This window comes from Triticum dicoccoides, chromosome 6A (assembly GCF_002162155.2).
Source record: "Triticum dicoccoides isolate Atlit2015 ecotype Zavitan chromosome 6A, WEW_v2.0, whole genome shotgun sequence".
Classification (NCBI taxonomy): Eukaryota; Viridiplantae; Streptophyta; class Magnoliopsida; order Poales; family Poaceae; genus Triticum; species Triticum dicoccoides.
The window spans coordinates 255,262,553-255,280,193 of record NC_041390.1 but is presented as its reverse complement, the minus strand read 5'-3'; positions in this window follow the sequence as shown (position 1 = coordinate 255,280,193).

Genomic DNA, 17,641 nt, shown 5'->3' with positions numbered 1-17,641 from the left:
GTTGTGTGAACCAGATCCGGCGTTCGCACGAGCAAGATCTTCATCATCTTCATCGACATGCCGCCGAAGAAGAAGGCTTCGGAGGCGGCTGCTCCATCCGCGCCGAACCCACCACCGCCGGAGCAAACGGCTGATGGGGCAGATGCCGGCGGAAGAACGGACGTTGATGAGGGAGCTCACGGTGCTGACAGGTCCAAGGACAACGCTGCGCTGCCCATCGGCGGCGTAGCCGGCTCCCACAACGACCGGGCGCACTCCAAGACCTCGGCGTCCGTACATGCACCGCGCCCATCTCAGGAGGCGCGAGACCGGCAGCGTCATGGTATTCACGGTACCATGCGTTTGCTGGACCAAGATCGAGCTGGTGGATCACGGAGTGCTCAGGACCAGCATGCATGCCAACATGCTGGCACGAGCGAGGCACGGTCGCCTGGACGGGATACTGCTCCTTCTAACATAGTTAGAAGTCCGAGCATATCCCATTCCTTGCACCGTTCGCCACCGCCACCCGCCACTGCATCAGAAGCTTTGGCGCGAGCTCAACTGCTCCTAGACTACCCTCCAGCGGCAGACAAGATCGATGACTGGAGGGCCACCATTCAGAGTCTCATCGGCTTCGCCAACGGCAACACTCAACGGCAGCCGAGCACGTCGCAGCCGCCGCAGGTCAGCCAGGCACGAGTCGGTGGCGACAAGACCGGTGGGGGTGCAACCACTGTGCACTCTCCGCCCCGGAGGCCAAGATCGCCGACTCACCGGATCCACCTCGACAGCGACTCCACCACGTCATCAGATCCACGAGCTCGCCGCGATCAGCGCCAAGTTCTCCATGAACGACAGCAAGAAGACACTCGTACTCGCATCGAGCGCCGAAGAGAAGTGCGACGTCAATCAGACCAGCGCGCTGGGCCCTCTGTCGACATGCATGCGCCAGGGGAACCAGGCGGCTTGCCGTACAAGGTAGGTTGCCCTGCGTTTACTCATGAGCTATGGCAAGTATAGTGGCCCAGCATGAATAATTTCAAGCCAGACGTACCAGAGAAGTACGACGGCAAGTCACATCCATCGGAGTTCCTCAGCATCTACACCATCGCGGTGCAGGCTGCCGGGGGGCGGGACGACAAGATCCTTGGCAACTACTTCCCGCTGGTGCTCAAGCCCAACGTCAGGTCCTGGCTCATGCACTTGCCGGACAACTCCATATCCTCCTGGGCAGACCTATGCCATCAGTTTGTCGGCGCCTTTACAGGCGGCCACAAACCTCATGGCTAAGAGAGTGACCTTCATCTGCTCGCCCAGAAGGAAGGAGAGCCCCTGCGAAAGTACATTCAGAGATTCAGCCGTGTACAGCACAACATCCCAGATGTCCACCCTACCGCGGTCATCAGCGCGTTCCATCAGAACGTGCGTAACCGCAGGATGCGGGAGGAGATGGCGATGTGCAAGATCAGAGATGTCAGTGAGCTGTATGCCCTGGCCGACAAGTGTGCACGTGCTGAAGAAGGGAGGAAACTCCCCGGAGAGAATGCAGGAGCAGGAGGATCTGACAGCGAGGATGCTGCCCCGGCAAAGAAAAACCGGCGGTGGAACAACAGGAAGAAGAAAGGCAAAGATGTGCTAGTCGTGGAGCAGTCCGGCAACGAAGGTGGCGCCAAGAAAGCCAAAGCTGGTAGCTCCGGCAAGGAGATTGCCGCATGCACCAACTGCCAGGCTGTGGCGGTCGCCGACAAGCAGGACGACACCGACAAGCAGTACTGCAAGATCCACCGCACCAAGGGCCATGACCTCTAGAGCTGCAAGAAGGTCGAACAGCTTGTCCAACAGCAAAAGGCTGAATACGAGCGACGCGACAAGGAGAGGGCCCAAGGAGGCGCTGGAGAATCCGGCAAGAAGCACGCTGGCCGAGGAGGACGCCACGGCAAGGCCAAGCAGCGGCAAGGAGACAGACCTTCCGCGGCCGCGACAAGGATGAAGATGACGACGACGACGAAGACAGGGATGATGTCAAGACCAGTGAACAGGAGTTCCAGAAAGCCACAGAGGTCTTGTGCGTTGACGGCGGTGCTTCTCTGCATACTTCGCACCGCCAACTCAAGCAGTGGGTGCGGGAAGTCAATGCGGCGGAACCACCTGTCGAGTCACGCAAGCTTCTGAAATGGTCCAGCACGCCTATCATCTTTGATATTGAGGACCACCCTGATCGCACAACTGCGGTCGGGTGCTTGCCGATGTTGGTTTCACCAACTATCCGCAACCTCAAGGTCACTAAGATGCTAGTTGACGGCGGGGCCGGCTTGAACCTGATCTCCTCCGCTGTACTCCAAAAACTCCAGATCCCTGACAGCGAGCTTGAAGAGACCGGCACATTCCAAGGAATCAACCCGAGAAGGAGCAAGCCGAAGGGGAAGGTCACGTTGCCAGTAACATTTGGCAGCGAGTTCAACTTCAGGACTGAGAGGGTCACTTTTGACGTTGCCGATTTTCCATTGCCTTACAATGGGATACTCGGCCGTCCAGCACTCACCAAGTTCATGGAAGCCTCTCACTACGCATACAACATGCTGAAGATGCCAGGCCCGATAAGCGTCATCTCTGTCCTTGGCGACAAGAAGGATGCTCTTATCTGCGCCGACAAGATCTACCGGGAAGCGGCAGTCGCAACAGATCGCAAGTCACCTGCCGTTGAAGCTCCCGGGGGGAAGAAGAAGACCAAGTCCGGCAAGAGTTCTGATGCTCACTACGGCAAGCGCACCTCTTCGGAGTGATGCGCTGCCGTCGAGGACGCACCATCGAGCTCCACCGGCAAGTGTAAGAAGACAATGGCAGCTCCGCCAGAGACCAAGAAGGTGTCCGCCAAGGATGACGGCACTGGTTGTACCTTCACCATCAGTGCCACCCTCGACCCTAAATAGGAAAGCGCGCTCATTGCTTTCCTGCGGGCGAACGTCGACGTGTTTGCGTGGCAACTGTCTGACCTCCCCGGTGTTCCCAGGAAAGTAATTGAGCACCATCTTGCCGTTTGTCTTCATGCGCGGCCCGTCAAGCAGAAGGTCAGGAAGCAAGCAGTGGAGCGCCAAGAATTCATCGCAGAAGAAATCAAGAAGTTGGAAGCAGCAGGCCTTGTCAGAGGAGTGCTCCATCCTACGTGGTTGGCCAATCCTGTATTCCTGCGCAAGGCGAACGGGAAATGGAGACTTTGTATCGACTTTACCGATGTTAACAAAGCTTGTCCCAAAGACCCATTTCCATTGGCGTGCATTGACCAGATTGTTGACTCCACGGCCGGATGTGACTTGCTTTCATTTCTTGACGCATACTCAGGATACCATCAGATCTTCATGGCAGAAGAGGATGAGGAGAAGACCGCATTTATCACTCCATGTGGCACGTACTGTTTCATACGGATGCCTTTCAGTTTAAAAAATGCTGGTTCAACATTTGCAAGGGTAGTCCATGTCGCTCTTGAGCCACAAATACACAGAAATGTGGAGGCCTACATGGATGACATAGTGGTCAAGAGCAAGGACAAGGCAACTCTGATTCAAGATTTAGACGAGACCTTTGCAAATCTGCGCAAGATCAGCCTCAAGCTCAACCCCGAGAAGTGTGTGTTTGGAGTCCCCTCCGGCAAGCTTCTCGGGTTCTTCGTGTCTCAGCGGGGAATCGAAGCCAATCCCGACAAGATCAAGGCCATTGAGCAGATTGAAGCCCCAAAGCGCGTCAAGGATGTACAAAGACTTGCCGGTTGCGTGGCTGCTCTCAGCAGGTTCATCCCTAGATCTGCTGAGCGCGCCCTGTCGTTTTTCAAAATATTGAAAAAGGCAGGTCCAATGAAATGGACTCCGGAATCGGAGGTTGCGCTGCAAGACTTAAAGAGATACCTGTCTTTCGCTCCAATACTTGTCGCACCTAAGCCACAAGAGAAGTTGTTGCTGTATATAGTGACAACCAATCAAGTGGTTAGTGCTGCGTTAGTAGTAGAGAGGGAGGCAGATGACGAGCCAGCAACCACGGCAAGCGCATCCAGCGACAAGCAGGGGGCTTCCCCGACAAGCTCTGGTCCTGACAAGGATGGATCTGTGCAGACGCGCGAGGAGATACAGAAGAAAATGGTACAGCGCCCAGTTTACTTTGTCAGTTCCCTTCTACAGGGGGCTAGGACAAGGTACTCTGGCGTGCAGAAATTGCTTTTCGGCCTTCTCATGGCCTCGAGAAAGCTGCGCCATTACTTCCAAGCACATGAGATCACAGTTGTCACTCGCTTTCCGCTGAAGAGGATACTACAGAATCCAGAAGCGACGGGCAGGATTGTTGAGTGGGCACTGGAACTGTCAAGCTTTGGCCTCAAGTTTGAGAGTACTTCAACTATACAAAGCAGAGCATTGGCAGAATTCATAGCAGAATGGACGCGAACACGAGATGAAGAAATTCTAGAAACGAGCATCCCCGTCGAGGAAGCAAGCAAAGAGTGGCTGATGTACTTTGATGGTGCCTTTTCGCTGCAAGGCGCCGGCGCTGGCGTGCTGCTTGTCGCACCCACCGGAGAGCACCTCAAGTACGTAGTTCAGATGCACTTTCCCAAGGAGCAAGCAACAAACAATACTGCAGAGAATGAAGGCTTGCTTACCGGTCTCAGGATCGCGGCAGACCTTGGGATCAAGAAGCTCATTGTCAGGGGTGACTCGCAGCTTGTCGTCTGCCATGTGAACAAGAGCTATCAAAGTCTGTTGATGGAAGCCTATGTCGACGAAGTGAGAAAGCTAGAAGAGCACTTTGACGACCTACAGATGGAGCATGTTCCAAGAGCTCAGAACGACATTGCCGATGGCCTATCAAAGTGCGCTGCACTTAAGTTACCTGTGGAACCAGGGATCTTTGTGCTCAAGCTGACTCAACCGTCCGTAACGCCATCGACTGGACAGAGCAAGAAGAGGAAGTTGATTTTTGGTGACTATTTTCCGGCAGAGCTTCCCGAAGCCGCCGCCAAGAAGGTCCCCAAGATCAGCGCCAAGAGTGCTGAGGAGCAGTCTGCTCCGGCAAGCCCTAGGGTTTGTTCCGTTGAAGCACAGACTCCCGACAAGTTTTTCTCCGGCAAGCTTGCCGGGGAACATCAAGCTCCGACAGAGCCGCAGGTTCTCGCCGTAGAAGCGGATGTTCCCGCAGCAGCAGATTTTCCTTTAGTCCTTGTTGTCGAGCCACAAGCTCCAGCATGGGCACAGCAGATTGTCCGTTTCCTTCAAACAGGAGAACTTCCCGAAGAGCATGAAGAAGCAGAAAGAGTAGCTCGGCAGTCAAGTATGTACCAGGTGGTCGATAAGACACTGTACAGAAGAAGACTCAACAGTGTGAAATTGAAGTGTATTCACCGGGAAGACGGACAAAAGCTATTGGCAGAGATACATGGAGGCATATGTGGTCACCACATCGGCGCAAGAGCACTTGCCGGCAAAGCATTCCAACAAGGTTTCTTTTGGCCGACAGCCCTCCAGGATGCAACTACACAAGTAACCAAGTGTGAAGCGTGCCAGTTCCATTCCAAGCAGATACACCAACCAGCTCAAGCTCTCCAGACGATCCCTTTATCCTGGCCATTTTCGGTCTGGGGGCTCGATATCCTCAGCCCCTTTCCCCGAGCAATCGGGGGCTTTGAGTACTTGTACGTTGCAATCGACAAGTTCACAAAGTGGCCGGAAGTGGAAGCAGTGAGGAAGGTGACAGCACAGTCAGCAGTCAAGTTCTTTAGGTCTATTACTTACCGCTTCGGGATCCCTAACAGGATAATCACCGACAACGGTACGCAATTTACGAGCCGCACCTTCATGCAGTACGTCCAAGATCTTGGCGCCAAGATCTGCTTCGCTTCTGTTGCTCACCCGAGAAGCAACGGTCAAGCGGAGAGGGCAAATGCTGAAGTACTGTGTGGGCTCAAGACCAGGACTTTTGACAGGCTTCACAAGTGCGGAAGAAACTGGATCGAGGAGCTGCCGGTGGTTCTTTGGTCGATCAGGACGACGCCAAATCGAGCCACTGGCCAGACACCTTTCGCTCTAGTCTATGGAGCAGAGGCAGTTCTCCCCATGGAACTCGTATACGGGTCACCTCGAGTGCTCGCTTATGATGAGCTTGAGCAAGAGCAGCTGCGACAAGATGACGCGCTGCTCCTTGAGGAAGACCGTCTTCAGGCTGCTGTACGAGCTGCTCGCTACCAGCAAGCTTTGCGCCGCTACCATAGCCGCAAAGTTAACGCCAGAAGTCTCGAGGAAGGCGACCTTGTTCTTCGGCGTGTTCAGTCCGCCAAGAATTCCAACAAGTTGACGCCGAAGTGGGAAGGCCCTTACCGGGTGAAACGAGTCACTAGGCCTGGCGCTGTGCGCCTTGAGACCGAAGATGCCATTCCGGTGAGCAACTCCTGGAACATTGACCATCTTCGTAAGTTTTACCCATAAGGCGCGGTTGCCGGAACCTGTTCCGGCAACCACCTTTTGTACAAGTCTTGCCGCTGTTGCATGTAATCCTTTGTACAAAGCCGGGCGCAGACCCCGTGCATAAGTAAAGATCATGTGCTCCGCACATCTTGTCAATTTCATGCTTTCTATTTTTTGCATGTGTTATCTCACACTTTGTCCAGCACCTACTCCCCGGTAAGCAATAACGAGCCGTAAGGCTCCATATCTTTATTTTCTCCTCTTTCTTTTTTCTCAAGGAAAGGAAGGTTCCCTCGCCCACAAGTTTGTCGGGGGGGAAAGGAGAAGATAATGGTATGGACCAGGTGTCGTTCAAGAAAGTTTCGCCTTACCGGGAAGCAAACAACAGAAAAGCTAAGTTGCCAAAGCTTGAGCAATCAGATTTTTTAAACTTTTAAGTTATCTCCCTTGAACGACCGCACTTTGTATGGAAAACCTGTGCGCGGAGGAACCAACTCGTAGCTAGTTGCGCCCTTACTTTGTTTCGAGTCCGCTCAACAACTTAAGTGAGCTGCGACTAGTTGCGACAAGGTTTCTTGTCGGTAGTGGCACCGCCAGCAAGCTGCTGACGTCCCGCACTCAGCGCTCGCGGCTAAGGTGCCTGCACCGGCAAGTTCCCTAAAAGCGTAGGGCAAAAACATACAAAGGGAGGAATCAAGTAAAGGGAATAACATTGCAATCATTACCCAGAATAGAGTTATATTACAAGGTAGCTTGTCGCAGCTCTAACAGATTGTTCTCATAACATGACCAGCAGCGACAAGAAAAGAAGAAAATGGGCGGCCTAGTCTACGCGATCGCCCTCAATCCTCTTGATCCCGCTCACCTTATCCACAATGGGTGCGACAAGGGTCTTGAGCACCTCCAGATCAGCATCCGGCGGCAGGGTCTTGAGGACGTTGGTGAGGTTGAGGCTCGGGTTGCGGAAGGCCACCTTCACCAACACCTTTTGAAGAGCTCCCGTGCAGATCTTGCGCGACTCGTCGGCCAGCTGCTTTGGGATCTTCTCTCGGAGCCGCTGGAGGGCCGTCGCCACGCCTTTGAAGAACAAGGTGAGCTTGGCGCTGGGTTGGAGGTTCTCATCAGAGGGATACCCGAGATCCTCCACCCCTAGCTGCGCCAGCTCCCTGTCGATATATGCGGCAGCACTCACGAGACCCTCCGTCCAGTGCTCCACTTTCTCCAGCATCTTGGTCAAAGTGGTCATCTTCAACTCAAGATCTGCGTTGGAGTCCTTGGCAGCGCTAAGCTCTTTGCCCTTCTCGGCGAGACGAGCCTGCAGCTTTGAGTTGCTGTGGGCGTCCTTCTCCCGCTCAAGCTTGAGCGCGGCAAGCTCTTCACCACTCGCCTTGAGATCGGCCTCCAGCTGCGCCACCTTCGTCTCCAGCTCCTTCTTGGCGGCCTCGGCAACTACGGCAGCATCCTCTGCTTGCTTAAGGGCTCCGCTGATTTCTTGCTCACGCGCGGCAAACTCCTCCTTGTGGCTATCGAGGTTAACCTTCCGCTGCGCTAGCTCGCCCTCCTGCGCAGACAGCTTCTCAGCGGCAAGCCGCTGTTGCTCTTCAACTTCTGCCTTCTCGAGCAAGAAGGGCTTCTGCTCGTCGGCGAGTTGCTCCCGCTCCTCTGCCAGGGACCGGAGAGCTTCCTGGTTGAGACCCCGGAGCACCTCCGCGCGCTTCTCGATGTCTGCTCCCGCCTTTGCTACAAGCGCCTCGCGGGATTCCAGCTTGGCTTGCCGCGCGCGGTAGAGCAACAACAGCTTCCGCAGCAGCCGCTCCTCCTCAGGCTCGCTGCTGCTGCTTTTCGGCGCATCAACTAGCATCAACCCAGCGGAGGCGAGCACCTCTCCGTCAAAGCTCTCTCCCTCGACCGACGCCCTGGAGCTTGACACCCAGGGGAGGTTGATGAAGACGCCATCGCCGGCCTTCAAGTAGACGCCTGGCTGGGGCTCTTCGGAGCCTGGCGCTGCGGTAGCGGCGGACGGGTCGGCGGTCGACGTAGCGCTTCGCGCTCCTGCGGCCTCAGGGCCGTCAGTACGATCGCCAGACCCCTCGCCAGCTACTGCGGCGGCAGCTATGGCGGCCTCGTCTCCGGCAGGATCATCAGCGCCGGCTGCTTCTTCAGTGGCAGTGACGTTGTCGGCAGCAACCTTGGTCTCCATTGGCTCCGCAGTAGATGGATCTGATGGCCGGAAAAGCGAGAAAAGTCAAACAAATACCCAAAAAGAAGAAGAACCCAAGGGAAGCTTTGAAGAGAAGATTACCTGTACTGGGTTCGGCAGTCGTAGTCTCCACCGCCGGGGGGACGCTGGTGCTGTTCCTTGCCGGAGAACTCCCCCTTGCCGGAGGACTCTCCCTTGGCACTTCGGGGGCGGTCTCCGGACGCTCCTGGTGGGGCTGCTCTGCTTCTACACAAACCAATAGTCAGATGTCAGCAAAGAAACAGTGTCCATGCGCGCCTACCAGCGGAAAGCGAACCATATACTTACGCTGGGGGCTGCTCTGGAGAACAGTTGCCGGGTCCGGCAAGGTGGTCTCGGGCGCTCCCCCTGCTGTCGCGATGGGTTCGTCCTCGATAGCAATCACCGGGACCTTGGCTCTCTTCGCTGCTCTCTGGGCCAGAGTCCTGAAAAGGAACAAGTTCAGAGTAAAGCAAATGAGATACAAAACAAAAACGGCAAGAATTGAAGAACTACAAGTACAACAAGAGAAGCTTACTCTTCTTCTTCTTCCTCGTCGGAGCTGAGCGCGGAGAAGTCGAAGTCCGGCCCACGTCCAGCACAAGGAGGCGGAGGAGTAGTTTCCCTTGGCCGCTTGGCAGGAACAATGGCGGTGGCCTGAGACGACACCGCTCCAGTTGCCGCAGCAGCATGAGGTGCTCCCGCAGCAACAGTGCTTGCCGCGGTGGAGCGCGTCACGCGGCGCGGCGACTGTTCACTCGCCTGCCGCCCCGCTACATCCCCGGCCTTGCGGAGACGCCTTCTTGGTGGGGATGGAGTGTCACGACCGGGTTTTTCCGGGTATAAATTTCCAGAAAAAGACCGTCGTGCTCATCAGCCCCAGGATTACTGTTAGCTGATGAGGCTCCAACTTGATACAGAAATTCCAAGCAAAAATACATAATATGCAGTACAAGACCATTCTGGCCTGTGAGTACAACAATTGGGTTTCTAGTGGTCGATGGAGGAAGCGGTTTGTGAGTCATCAGTGTCTATGGGACTCCATTTCCCACAGGAACAGCTGACCAGGCTAACTCCTATCTTCGCGAGGCTGCTATCACCGTTGCTTAGGTCTCGAGGCTGTCATCGCCACGCTCCTCTCCAAGCAGAAATCTGGCCAAGACAATAGCCAGGGACAAGCCAGCGAGTACTTTGAATGTACTCGCAAACATTAAGAACACAGGTATAATATAATTGATAATCATGCACGGAAAAATTCCATGATCACATCGTCAGTCATAAATAAAACATCTTTTATGCATGCAAGCAGGTTATTTTCATGCAACATGAATAAGCAGTAATAGAGTGGGAATAAAATGCCGCAATCGGGCGTCTGAGCGACACCACATAAAGGCTTTAAAAGAAATGCCACAGTCGGGCGTCTGAGCGACACCACATAAAGGGCTTATAAGAGAAATGCCACAGTCGGGCGTCTGAGCGACACCACATAAAGGGCTTTTAAAAGAAATGCCACAGTCGGGCGTCTGAGTGACACCACATAAAGGGCTTTAAAAGAAATGCCACAGTCGGGCGTCTGAGCGACACCACATAAAGGGCTTTAAAAGAAATGCCACAGTCGGGCGTCTGAGCGACACCACATAAAGGGCTTATAAGAGAAATGCCACAGTCGGGCGTCTCAGTGACAGCACATAAAGGGCTTATAAAATAAATAATCATAATGAATATCCAGGGGGTAGAACCGTCCCAGGGATACTCGATAATACAGATAATGCAACGGGTTAGTCCATCACAAAATAATAATCATGGTCCTCACAAGTAACTGGTATCCAAGTTTGGTTTAACAATATCTCCTCCGAAGACCGACACTAAGACCAACACTTGACCTATCCCAGATTGTAATCCTTAACCATGGTCACGACTATTCGAATAGGTTTAATCTCTGCAGAGGGTGTACTCTTTACCGACGAGTAACGGATTCGTTTAGTCCATCGGGACTAATTCCGTCTACGGCCTTTTAGTAGAAAACACGCCTAACTTGCACACACCAGCTTAACTCACCGGTGTCTGGAATCACCCACGACACCTGTCAAGCAAACTCTAAGTGGGGAGGCTACAACCTCGCGTAGCATGGGATCAAATTTATATCGCTCGCTCTAAGGGGTGGCCTCCCCTCTCGGTCCCAACCGGAAACACCCATGCCCCCGGACCAGGTGGCCTGCCTACCAGCTACAACCGGTATCTTCCACCATGGCCTCTCTGTACGGTGTGTGCTTGAAAGGGGTTGACGACTTACTGAACCATACCCTACCTGCAGCAGGGACAAGTGGTAGTACATAGCAAGTATGGGGGTTACTGGAACAAGACTCGGTTTACGGTCGACTCAGGAGGTTTATAAATTCCCTGCATGACATGTATAACAAATATAATTCAACCAACATAATCACCACTCAATATACCTTACCATGCCATACCGGACTTAACCGTCCCGACGGGGACCGGCGACAAGCTCACTCCTACCCAAGGCAGAGGCTTTCCCGGATTCCTTTCCGGCATGCATGCAAGGCACATGAGGATGATTACCATCACAAATATATTCATTTCCAAGAGCAAGGAAATCACTAATATGCATTCATGCAAATGATCATATCACATGAAATAACAAGTTCTCCGATACAAGGTGGTGTTATAAACGTGTCAACTAACACACCAAAAATATTATTCCGGGGTTCAGAATGCTTGCCTTCATGGTGTGGAGAGGTGGGGGGGGTGCTCTCCAAATTTTTTGAAAGCTTCCTTCTCTTCCAAAATCCTATTTTCAAAAATATGCAAATAATACATATTTCAAAAACAGTACATTGTTTGGAAAGTTTTCAAATAAATCTTAAAATAAACTAGAGAGAATTTGAGAGATGTAGGAAAAAGAATTAATTCATTTGGAGTTATATTTAAAAAGTTATAGGTAGTCAAAGTTGTGGTCAAAAATCTGTTTTTAATAAAATCAGGAAAAAGAAAACGTTTCAAAAGAGATTACGCCTTCGGGCAGAGAAAATGTACTACGGGTTTTACGCCTCCACTTACTCCAGCGTGGACGGCGCGTGGGTCACTGACAGTGGGCCCGCCTGGCCCACAGGTCAGGTTTGACTAGCCCACGCGCGCGTCGTCTCCCCCTGACCGAACAGAGGCGGAGCTCCGGTGAGGCTCGCCGGCGAATGGCAGCGTCCCTCGGTGATCTGAGTGCATGGGCATGCTCAGGAGGTCGAGACGAACTCGGGGGTACCCGCTATGGTCGCTGACGTGGACGGAGTTGCCGGCGACGAGCTTCGCGGCGGAGATGGCTTCGGGGGCGAAGTGAGTTTGGGGCTGCGGTGGTTCCCGATCAAAATCGAGCAGGGAACGAGTTCACGGGAGGATGAGAAGGTTCCTGGTGAAGAGAACGGAGAGGGGGAGGCCCTGCTGGTGCCGGAATGGCCGGGGCAGTGGCGGCGGCTGCGGTTGCCGGAGATGGGGAAGGAGCCCTCCCCGGGTCGATTGGATGCCAATGGGGGTCCTAGGGAGAAGGCTTGGGACTTCCTGCGTGCGGAGACGAGCTCGGGGCTCCTTAAATAGGCGATCGGGGTCGGTTCTGACGGCGGCCGCGGATAAGGTCGTCGGCGACCGCCATTCTGTAGCTAGGGCATTGTGGCGGCGACGAGCGCTAGAGGACACACTCGTGGATGAGCTCGCACTGTTCCAGGGGCCAGGTGGCGAGCGGGAGAGGCTTGGGCGGCGCTGAACGGAGCAGGGGCTGTCGGCGGCCGTGGCGGCTAGCTCCTGGCCTGTCGGGGACGTGGCGAGGGGCTGCTTGGCGTGTTGCGGTGAGGAGGGACGTGCGTGGCGTGGTTCTCCAGTGGGGGCGAGCTAGGTGCGCGAAGCGTTGGCTCGGGCGCGGCAGGTGCAAAAGGCGTGCTCTGCTCGCGCTCCAGGCGTGCACGGGACGTGCTCGACGTAATGCCAGAGCATGCTACAGAGCTTGGGTGAGGCTGGAATTTAGCAGATCTAGGTTAGGAGTAACTGGTAGCCTAGTGGACAAGTTGGTTTGATCAAAGGTGCAAGCTCACAGTGCAATGTCAAAATTCATGTCAAAACGGATCATGCCCGTAAGGTGTTTGACAAAATGCCAAGGGCACTTAGGCATTTCTTGGAGTGGCCAAATTCTCCAGATCAGGGTCTCCTTAGATGCAAGAGAGAGTGGTGAGGTTAGTTTGCCAAAAGCAGAAATTTGTTAGTGCAAGTTTTGCAAAACTTCAATTCTGGACAGGAAATAAATGACATTATTTCATGAACCAAAAATATGCCAATGGGTGCATGCTCCTGGACTTAGGGGTTTGGTAGGGCTGTCTACAAGTAGGAGAAAGCACACGGTCATTGGAGCAAAAATAAATAGGGTTGCAGTAGAAATCACAAGGCTGGACCAGAATGGAAAAGAGGTTGATTCACTCAAAATTTTCAAAGAACAGCACTAGGTTTTTGCATAATGTTGAACCATATGCTACTACCAACATCCCATAATTTTGGTGGAGGCTAGAAAGAAATATTTAGATGGGTTGTAGTGCAAAATTGCACTCTGGACCAGAGAAGAAAAATTGAGTGTAGAGCTCAAAATATAACATGAATAAAAGATATTTTTGTACAAAAGTGATTTAAAAACATCACATGACATCTCCAAATTTTGGTTGGAATTTTAAGTGAATTTATCAAATGGTTGTAGTTCAAATATGGCCATATAACCTTGAAAAACCATTTTTCAAGAAAATCAAGATCAAGCAAATTAATTATGTAATTAGTTATACTGATAAAAGAAAAGTTTTTCTTGAGAGGTTAAACAAGTTCAATAACATATTTGAAAGGTTTTCACTTTAGGGAACAACTCCATGATAATAAGAAAGGAAATGTTTCAAAAAAAATCAAAAGGGAGTCCAAAAAATTAAAGTTTTAATTCCTGGCAAAAAATTTAATTTAATAAAACAAGGCCAAAATTTTGGGGTGTCACAACACTACCCCCCTTAAGAAAAATCTTGTCCTCGAGATTTGTTAAAAGCTGTTTTGAGAAAAATTATACGCAATAAAAATGTGGCTACAGTGAGAGGGCAATAAGTGGTGAAAAACCACAGTGTGAATACTGGTGCTGCGTGGAAAAATCTACGGTTCGGGACAAAACGTGAGATTTCTATGCTGGATATAAATTTAGAATAACTTCTAAATTTAAATATACGCTGGTCGTACCCGAGAGCACAGTGCTCTCTCTGGCCGACAGGTGGATCCGGGGCCCACTGTCCGCCTCTTCTTCTCCTTCTGGTTCTCTCTTCTTCCTCTCTCCCGCGCGCTTTCCCGCGCTTTCTCCACCGGCGATGTCTAGTGTGTAGGGCATCTAGGCTATACCGCGGTAGTGCGCGGCGTGCTAGCTGCCGGTGCAGCATGCACTCACCTCGCGGGCCAGCGCGCTATCGGCACTGCTTGCGGATTCGTCTCCAAACACCGGCGATCGGCGACGAGCGGCGTTGGTGGACTTCGCCCACCGTACACCGAGCTCGAGCTATAAAACGGCCGGGGTGCCCCTCTATTCTTCCTCGCACCTGGCCTCACTTCTCCTCCTCCTTCTTCCTCCATTACTGCTTACAAAAGCTCGGGTTAGGCTCTAATGGCAGAGGCGATGCCGGACTGGTTTGCGATCTTGATATGCGGAGGGCTGGCGACATTGCTGGGGCTCTCCGTGCTCCTGTGCGCGATGATCCTCGATGATCATCGTGACGCTGCTGCTCGGGTGTTGGCTCTCCACGGTGGTGGTGATCACGAGGAGTAGATGGGGTGTGCCGGGTGCTAACTGTTGTTAGGGGGTGATTAGCTGGATGTAACACCGTTGCAAAGTTTTGCAAACAGTGTATGTGTTCGCATGATTATGGTTGTGAGTCTGCTGTCGTGGTGTTGCGAGAAATTAATTAATCCACGCCGTGAGAAGGTGTAGATGTAGCAACTCAGGGAAAAGAAATCTCACTCCAGGATTTTACGAGGGAAAAACAGTTAATTTAAAGGGGCATAAACCACAACAAAAACTACACACATCAGTAGAAGCCAATTAATTGACTCGTCGTACAAACTCAGGGTATCACGCATAAGTCACACACATAAATAAATGTTGCAATAATGAACACCGCAGCGACGTCTAAAATGGAAACGGTAATTGGGCGGGGTCCCTAGAAAACGTCTCTGGTACTGGGATACACTCCTCTTCTATCTGGGGAAGTGGATTGACCAGTCGATGCACGTGTCTCTCCTGGTCGGGCCTTAGTGCTCTGCCGATGGCGATCTGAGGATTTAAATCTGCGAGGCTCTGGAGATAACCCATCACACGTTGGGTTAAACGCTCTTGAGCGATGACGTACTGGACAAGGTTGGCCAGGACTGGGTCTCTCTCAATTCGTCCACCGGGAAAAGATGTCACTCCTCCGGGTGCTGCATGGCTCGGGAAGTAATAATACCCTCGTTCGCTGGCATAGGGTACCGCGAATCGAAGGCGAGCAAGCGCTTCGTATGCAATAGCTTCTATGGCCATATGTGGGGTTGGCATAGATTTCCCCACGAAGGAGACCTCTGTTGGATCTTGGTTTGAGTTTACGGGAGGGATGTGTACTTCGCCCAATATCTCGAGGTGCAAGGGGTAATTCTTGATTTGAACAGCTCGTACTGGGGTGGCTGGGTAGCACCCATGGTACTGCAGGTAAAATCCCGCAATATCTTGACAAAACTACCCTGGGTTGCATCTGGGGTTCTCAGATAAATGTTGGGGCTCGGCATGGCAAGAAATGGTTGTGATGGTGGTGCACAAGGTGAGAGGTGCTTGGCAAGGTCACGCGGTGGCCTTTTTATAGCACCAGAGCTGGGTCATTTTTACCGTGGTGAATGGTAAAGAAAATTTTCAGCTCTCTTCCAAGGGTCGGGGTCAAGCCACAGATTCACACATTTCACTATAGTGATGTGTTACTGTGGGGGTTGTCGGGGTGATCTTTGGTAACTGTGTCCGAGATAGAAATCTTATACTGCATACTAGCGTATCCAGGCAAGGCTACTATTAAAACAGAGGCACGACAACAGGCGGCATTAAAATTACAAGGCCACACGATTACAAAGCGAGGGTACACTGGGACTCAATACGACTCGGGTGACTTAGTCTACCTCATTTACATCCAAACGGGCGTGCCTTGAGGCTCCTCCACGGGTCTCGTCGTCGGAATTAGCTGGAGTGGGTTGAGGGGCTGCAGGCTCGGGGTAGCGATGAGGACCATCTCGGGGATTGTTGGCCACAACCCCGTTGGAGTGTGCTCCCAATATGCGATGAAGCACCTCTGGTGTTGTCGCAGCACCTTGGCCGATGGCTGGGGCAGGCCTCAGGGACTCAATCGGGTGTCCAAACAGCACGACTGGGTTGTCGGTGTTGGGCTCGTTCTCTTCTCTCACCGGGGCTCGACGAACCAGCTCTCCACGAGCTGCGATTAGATCAATAGTGATTTGATCGCACAGTTCCTCTAGTGCACTTACATAGCGCACTAGGTGCAACAATGCAGGATCTGTCTCGTGATCTCCGTTGGCAACTTGGGGTGGTCTACCATACCCTTCACGTCTGGGGTAGAAGTGGAATGAGCGACAGTTAACTCTAGGCGACAAGTGCCGGAGATGAACTATAGCTTCTCGAGTAGCTAGTTGGATGGCTTGAGGCTCAAAGGAAGTTGTCCTTCTGGTGAACCTGTAGGGGCGCTCGGGCTCTAGACTCCTATCGTAGATGTGTACAGTGGCCCAGAATTGACGGTTCTCACCGCTCATGGGTCCTTGGTACACAACATATTCTGGGGGATCTTCTAACGCATAGGCACGACGGGTGAGGTTTGCGAGTATGGTCACAAAGCCTCCAAGGTTGGTTGCCGTGGTCTCATTGTGCACGACAGGGCCAGGCATTGTAGCTTGGTTTGGGGTAGAAGGCTGTGCTGTGCTGTGTTGGGGCTAGCGTGTCCCTCTTTATAGGAAAAGGGGACGGAGTCTTCCTTTGCACGCTTGCGAGAAAGGACTATTTAAGATTTGATCACTGGCGCATGATCGACAGGTTAGGTTGATAGGTTGGGCACCGACTGCCAAAAGGTGTTGGGTCACTGTGTGGCTATCTTGCACGAGAAGCTTGGCTGGGGTTTGGTTATGGTTTGGTGGGTTGGTTTGCCTAAGTTTATAGACCCAGCTAAGATAGGATTAGCCAATGGTCAGCCTGGCTCTGATACCAAGTCTGTCACGACCGGGTTTTTCCGGGTATAAATTTCCAGAAAAAGACCGTCGTGCTCATCAGCCCCAGGATTACTGCTAGCTAATGAGGCTCCAACTTGATACAGAAATTCCAAGCAAAAATACATAATATGTAGTACAAGACCATTCTGGCCTGTGAGTACAACAATTGGGTTTCTAGTGGTCGATGGCGGAAGCGGTTTGTGAGTCATCAGTGTCTATGGGACTCCATTTCCCACAGGAACAGCTGACCAGGTTAACTCCTATCTTCACGAGGCTGCTATCACTGTTGCTTAGGTCTCGAGGCTGTCATCGCCACGCTCCTCTCCAAGCAGAAATCTGGCCAAGACAATAGCCAGGGACAAGCCAGTGAGTACTTTGAATGTACTCGCAAACATGAAGAACACAGGTATAATATAATTGATAATCATGCACGGAAAAATTCCATGATCACATCGTCAGTCATAAATAAAACATCTTTTATGCATGCAAGCAGGTTATTTTCATGCAACATGAATAAGCAGTAATAGAGTGGGAATAAAATGCCGCCGTCGGGCGTCTGAGCGACACCACATAAAGGGCTTTAAAAGAAATGCCACAGTCGGGCGTCTGAGCGACACCACATAAAGGGCTTATAAGAGAAATGCCATAGTCGGGCGTCTGAGCGACACCACATAAAGGGCTTTTAAAAGAAATG